Here is a 7,130-nt window from a genome sequence, read left to right as displayed (position 1 = left end):
TACGCCCAACAGTAGCACAACTGGGGATTTAGCAAGTATCGCTTTACCCTAGGGTGGGTGATCCTGGCAGGCAGACGCTAAGACAGTGTCCAAATGCTGTAGAGACCATCGTCCTCCAGCCCAACCTATAATGTTTGGCAAAAGTTAGATGCGAACTCCAGGAAGCTGCGGCACATATCTGCTCCAAAGAAAGAGAACGCTTTTCAGCCCACGACGTTGCCACTGCTCGGGTGGCATGGGTGCAGATGAAATCCGGCGCCGTAAGGTCCTGGGCCCTCAGGGAGCAGATGATGGCTTCCTTGATCCATCTTGATAAGGTTGGTTTCGATGCTTTGGCACCTCTATTGTGGCCAAACACGTTAATCAGTAGATTTTCTGACTTCCGGAAAGGCGCAGTGCGCTCCAGATAAATACATAATGTTCTCACCAAGTCCAGTTTGTGCATTCTTTCTTCCCACTCGGAGACCGGAGAGGGAAAAAAGGCCGATAAGACAATCACCTGGGTGATATTCCGAGAAGTGGGTACCTTTGGCAAGAATCCTGGGACGAACCTCAGCTGGACTCGGTCTGGAAAAAAAGTTATGAAGGGTTCGGAGGCCGCTAAGGCCTGTAGCTCGCCAATTCTTTTGGCGGAGGTTATTGCCAACAGGAAAGTTACTTTGTATGATAGGTACCTCCAGTCCACCTCAGATAGAGGTTCGAAGGGGGGTGCACAGAGCCCCTGTAGAACCACTGCTAGGTCCCAAGTAGGGACAGGTGGCTGCACCTGAGGGCAAAGCCTGGAAGCCCCTCTTAGAAATTGTTTGATTAGAGGATCTAGTGATAACCTGGTCTCCAGGAGAGCGGACAGAGCTGAAACTTGAACCCTCAGGGTAGCGAGTGCCAACCCTCTTTACAGGCCGTCTTGTAGGAATTCCAAGACTGCATCCCTGTTAGAGTCGCGCTGGTTGCTTGTACACCAGTTCTGGAATATTCGGGCAACCCTTTGGTAGCTCTGGTTAGTCGATTCTGCTCTTGAGTGCGCCAACGTCCTTAGCACTCCCTGAGACAGTCCTCTTTCGCCAGCTATGGGCTGGTTAACCTCCAGGCAGTGAGGTTGAATCTGTCCAGGCCCTGGTAAGGCCAACTGTTCCGGATTACCAGCTTCTGCACTGGTGGAAGCCTCCAGTTGTTCCCCCGACTCATAGGAATGAGGTCGGTGAACCATGCCCTTTTTGGCCAGAACGGCATGTTCCCTAATACCGACGTCTGGCCCTGCCTGGGTTTTGTCAATACCTTCGGAATCATTGGAGTGGAAGGAAAAACGTCTACTAGTTTGAACCTCCAAGATATTGACAGGGCATCCAACGCCAAAGGGTTGTTTCCCCTGGACAGGGAGTAAAACCTTTCTACTCTGGCGTTGTATTGGGTGGCCATCAGATCCACCCCGGGGAGACCCCACATCTCGGAGAGATGGTGAAAGGTACCCTGGCGTAGGGACCACTCGCCTGAGGTAGCCAACCTGCTGAGTTGGTCTGCTAGGATGTTTAGGCAACCTGGGATATGAACCGCTGATAGCTGGGAGATATTCAGTTTTGTTCGGGTGATGACTTGTAGAAGGAAGGGGAACCTGGTTTCCCCCTGATTGTTGATGTGGCGGGCTGTCATCAGATTGTCCGTCTGTAACTTGACCGTCTTCTTCCACGGAGGTAGTGTAGACGTCAGGACTGCCATAAGCTCACACCAGCTGGGTGAGCGCGTTCTCTCCAGGTAATTCCAGGTGCCTTGTACCAGGGTCTCCCTCAGATGAGCTCCCCCTTCCGTGAGGGAGGCATCTGTAGTCAACAGGTTCCAGGTAAACCTGGCCGAGGACTTCCCATCTTGGAGACGGGTCCACCAGGCTAGATATAGCCGGGTGCTGATGGTTACCTGGAAAGGCTCTTGTAGTCCCGAAGGACAGTGATTCCGGACTCTCAAGATCTCATTTAGTAGTGAGCTCATGTGCCACCGGGCCCAGGGAACTTCTTCTTTGGGGGCGGAGCGATGATGAACCGCCCAAGCAATTCTTTCTCTGCGAGAAGTGGGCGAAGAGATCATTCTGGTGAGAGAGTCTCTGGTGAATCCCCGGAACTAAATTCATACTGATGGAATCACAAGTGGCTCGGGCCAGTCCTTTAGCCAGGCCAACTGGCGCCATCAAGCTACTGCGGTCTGAACCTGCGTGGCGAGGACCTCCTTGGATTGGGCTCTGAGAGGCCAGACGTCCAGATGAGGGACTCCGAGGTCTCCTTAAAGGCGCAGGATGGTAGTGACCGGAGCTATTACCTCTAGGAAGGTATGGCGGGCTGAAAGTCTGCCGCTTGGGAGGGTGGAACATTGAAGGTGCCGCATCCTTCCATAAAAATGTACCGCCACTGATGGAAACTTCCTGCGTGCAGTGAAGTTGGGGGTGCGCAGATCTGCAACCCTCAATTCCAGGGTAATAAAATGATCTCCGGGCAGTAGAAGGGGTTACACTGACCTGACGGCCTTCCTGCAGGCATGTATCCTGTGGCAGAACCGAACCAGGCTTCTGAGATCGGTGATCATACGCCATCAGTCTAATGTCCTGGGTACCAAGCAGGCCGGAGAGCTGATACCCTGTCACTGCACTGTTTGAAGGACGAGCTGTAGGGCGGCTTCTTGTAGGTGAAGTTGTTTGGTGCCCTGAAAAGGGCGAGATGTTACACAATAGCCCACAGTGGGGGGGGGGGGTGAACTTTGTTCCGTACCCGTCCAGGATAGTTGGGATGATCTTGAATGAGCTGGCATCGGGTGCCTTAAGGATGAGAGGGACGCCCGCCCAGCTCTGGAGGACTAGTGATGTGGAGGGCTTAGTCAGAGGTCCTTCTTGCGCTCGCGGGAGATGCCACGCCCCCTACCCCTGGACTGGGGACCAGCGCGCCTCTGACCCCTAGAGCCTCTAGAGGAGGATCCGCGGCCTCGAAAGGGAGCCCTTCTCCTTTCGAGCTGCTGAGGGAGATTTTTTGTTTTTGTGTCTGCCAGACTCTCCATAATCTTGTCAAGCTCCCTACCGAAGAGCCTCCCTGGCTCGAACGGAAATGTGCAGAACCCAAATTTAGAGGTGTTGTCCACCCTCCATGGCTTCAGCCATAGTGGCCGCCTGGCTACAGTGGAGAGGGCCATCGCCTTTGCAGCTAACCTTGCCTGCATTCGTGAGGCCTCTGCCAGGTGGTCCACCATTAGATTTATGTCGGACATAGCCGACAAGAGGTCGCTAGATAGGGACACTAGGTCAGCCCGCAGGCCTGAGACCACCTCATTGGCTGCAATGGCTACAGAGGCCTGAGAGGTGGCAGTAGAGTATGCCCGCCTTACGGATCCTTCCACCCTGCGGTCCAATGGATCCTGCAGACTATCCATATTTCCATCTTCTGCGGAAAGGACAGTACGGTGGGACAGTTTTACCGTCGCGATATCCGCTTTGGGTGGCGGTCTCCAGACCCCCTTCTGGGACTCTGATATCGGGAGTGGAGCTCTAAAGCAAGTAGATGGTGCAAAGGCTCTCTCTGGGTGTCTCCATTCTCCCTCCATGACGTTAATCAGGTCTGAACTGGCTCTGAACGTTTTCGAACTGCGACTCGGTCCCTCGCCGGACTCGCGGTCCCTGGGCCTAATGGCCTTAAAGAGCCTGATCATTTTCTCCAGGGGGAAAATTTCTTTTTCTACCTCCTCAGAGGCCTCATCCGAGGACTCCACCTCCCCGATATGTAATCTTTCTAAAGCAGGGAGGGAGGGCTCGGCCACATCTAGCCGGGGCCTTTTTGCCAGATGCGAGATGGTGTCGTCCATCTTTCTCATTGAATGGGAAACAAAATCCTTAACCCATGAGTCTACTTCCCTGATAGGGGTAGTCTCAGAGGGGGGAGCCCTACAGCCTTGACAGAATCTGTACTTGCAGGCATCTGGGAGGGGGATTCTGCATTTGGCGCAAGCCAGATGTTTTCTTTTAGACGTGGTCTTCCTTCGCAGCAGGGCGGATGATGATGAGGAAGACATACTGTAAACAGAGGAGAAACACACATATGCAAAAAAAAGGCCCTCTGTCTCTTTAAGGAGAAACCCCCTCCAGTCCCACTCCCTCCACCAAACCTTTCACAGAAAGGAAACCCAACTTTCACAGCGGATACATTTCTTGAGGCAGCAGCACTCAGAACAATGCCTGCAACCGAAGCGACAAGCAAAGGTGAAATGGTGGAGGGGGATTAAATAGGGAGTTATGGGAGGAGGGACGGGATTGGCTCCACCCCCTCTAAGGCTTGGCATCTACCCGAGCCAAAAAGCCTCTGTTTCAATTAGTTTAATCCTCCCCTCCGTGCTACCCACCGGAGGGGGACAGCAGTAAAAGAACCTGGTTACTTACTGTCTGTTTTTCATTCCCGCAGCCGCGGCCCCACCAAAGCGGTCCCCGGCCCGGCCGGAAGCCTACCGCAGCTGAAAGGTTCCTAGGGTCGGCCGGGGAAAGTAAACCCCCCCCTCATCTGAAGCATCCGGCACCCAGCGGAGTGCCGAACTAGCCGATGCTGCTGGCAGGAACTCCCTGCACACCGCAGACCTGCACGCAGGGAAGAGGAGAGAAGCCTCACTGTCAGCTCCCAGCCATGCACCAGGAGTAAGGGATGAGCCACGCATAAGTAGGTAAGTAGAGAGGGGGGAGAGGGGACCCCTATAGGAGGTCAGAGCACCTCTCCCCCAACCACCTGTTAGGGACAGTTAAAAAAAAAAAAAAAAAAAAAAAAAAAAAAGGGGGAGTAGGTCTTCCGGCCTCTTATAGGGGTCAAAGCTGTTAGGTAATTAAAAATTCCACCTGTCCTAACAGCTCATAGGGGCATGAATACCCCAGTTGTGCTACTGTTGGGCGTAGGGGGAACATTCTTCCAAAACGTTTTTGGCTTTCTCAGGTAAGTTTTGGCAAACTCCAGCCTGGCTTTTTTATGTCTCTGGGTAAGAAGTGGGGTCTTCCTGGGTATCCTACCATACAGTCCCTTTTCATTCAGACGCTGACGGATAGTACGGGCTGACACTGTTGTACCCTCGGACTGCTGAGCAGCTTGAACTTGTTTGGATGTTAGTCGAGGTTCTTTATCCACCATCCGCACAATCGTGCGTTGAAATCTCTCGTCAATTTTTATTTTCCGTCCACATCTAGGAAGGTTAGCCACAGTGCCATGGGCTTTAAACTTCTTGATGGCACTGCGCACGGTAGACACAGGAACATTCAGGTCTTTGGAGATGGATTTTTAGCCTTGAGATTGCTCATGTTTCCTCACAGTTCTTTGGTCTTCTTTCTTTTCTCCATGCTCAATGTGGTATACACAAGGACACAGGACAGAGGTTGAGTCAACTTTAATCCATTTCAACTGGCTGCAAGTGTGATTTAGTTATTGCCACCACCTCTTAGGTGCCTCAGGTAAGTAACAGGTGCTGTTAATTACACAAATTAGAGAAGCATCACATGATTTTTCAAACAGTGCCAATACTTTTGTCCACCCCCTTTTTTATGTTTGCTATGGAGTTATATCCAACTTGGTTTTTTGACAATTATTTTTGTGGTTTTCCATTGAAGATAAATTAAATGAAGATAATAATACCAAAGAATTTGTGATTGAAATCATTTTCTGAAAGAAAATGAGTATTATCTGACAGAATTGCAGGGGTGCCAACACTGTATGTGGATTAATGCAAATGTACCACCTCTCCCAAGCATAGTCAACTGTCACCGCCATACTACAGAGCACATTACACTGATAAACAACAGACCTTTGTTATGTCGGTCACTTTAGTTGATTTCGAGAAAATAACTTGAAATTCTTATGTAAATTCTTAAGGTTAGAGTTGATCCTCCCAGTGCAATGACATAACCCATCCTACTTGAGCAGGAAGAGAAGCATATATATAGAAGAGAAGTATATATATATATATATATATATATATATATATATATATATATGATAATCCTTTAATAGTCCCACAATGGGGGAAATTTCAGTGATATAGTTTCATGGATGGTACAGTAGTATATAACAAGAGAGGAACACATACAAGCTCATGGCAGATAGAGAAATACTAGGAATCATAGCAACTAAAAAGAAAGAAACAAAGACACACTGCAGGATCATTTAGTTCTCTGTGTGAAGTGATGTTGATAATACAGCTCGACCGTGGTTGGAGGACAAGAGGAGGGGGGTCACAGCATGTAGATATAACAGGCAGAAACGTTTTTTTTTACAGAGGTGGGGGACATATCACGATAACATGTCGTAGTTCTTTGGTAGGTAGTGAGATCTTATGCTCACAGCTGATAGTTCGGTATCTTGCATCAGCACTATTGTTCCTTAACCACAAAAAATGTCCCAAATGTCCTTCATCACAAGCCCTCCTCCTTTCTTCTTACCAATGTGTTCTACTGCCCAAAAAAGTCTGAAGCCATCCAGGTAGACAGGGTGCTGCTCTGTTGCCAAGCTTCCATAACTCATGGGGTAGGTGGGTGATTGTAGGTTCCCAGGCTGTGACAGAGTCCCACGTGTCCACAGTAATAGAAAGAAATACCAGTCAGCTGTAGACATCTTCACACACCAGCAATAGACGCCAAAAATCATCTAATTGAAAGAAGAAGTCCACACTACATGCAGGTTTCTCCTCCATGTTTTGTCTGCCTCATGGTGACCATGCTGTCCTTAGCTCGTGGGGGGATGGTAACAGGCACATGTGCACACAGGAAATTGCAGCTGATCAGGTCTTGAGTCTTGTCCATGCTTTAACAATAGAAAGAAAGGAAAAAAAAAACTCCACAGGGTCTTCCATTCAATTTATAGTTTCTAATTGATAGTGCTAGTTTGCTTGCGTAGAGGATTCTTGAAGATACAGATAAAAAGTGAAAAAGGAAAGATAAAGGTTGCTCTCAGCTTGGAGCTCTGTATCAAGGCAGCCACTCATGCGGCGCCATCTTGGAAAAAAAAAATATATATATGTTTGAGGAAATTACCAAAACATGGAAATACATTTTAAATGACCAATACAAAACATATGGATGTGATATTATATGGGTTCTGAATATATTATGAATATAAAAGCTATGCCCCTTGAGTAAA

This window comes from Leptodactylus fuscus, chromosome 1, assembly GCF_031893055.1.
Source record: "Leptodactylus fuscus isolate aLepFus1 chromosome 1, aLepFus1.hap2, whole genome shotgun sequence".
In the NCBI taxonomy this organism is placed as follows: Eukaryota; Metazoa; Chordata; class Amphibia; order Anura; family Leptodactylidae; genus Leptodactylus; species Leptodactylus fuscus.
This window is presented reverse-complemented; position numbering follows the sequence as displayed.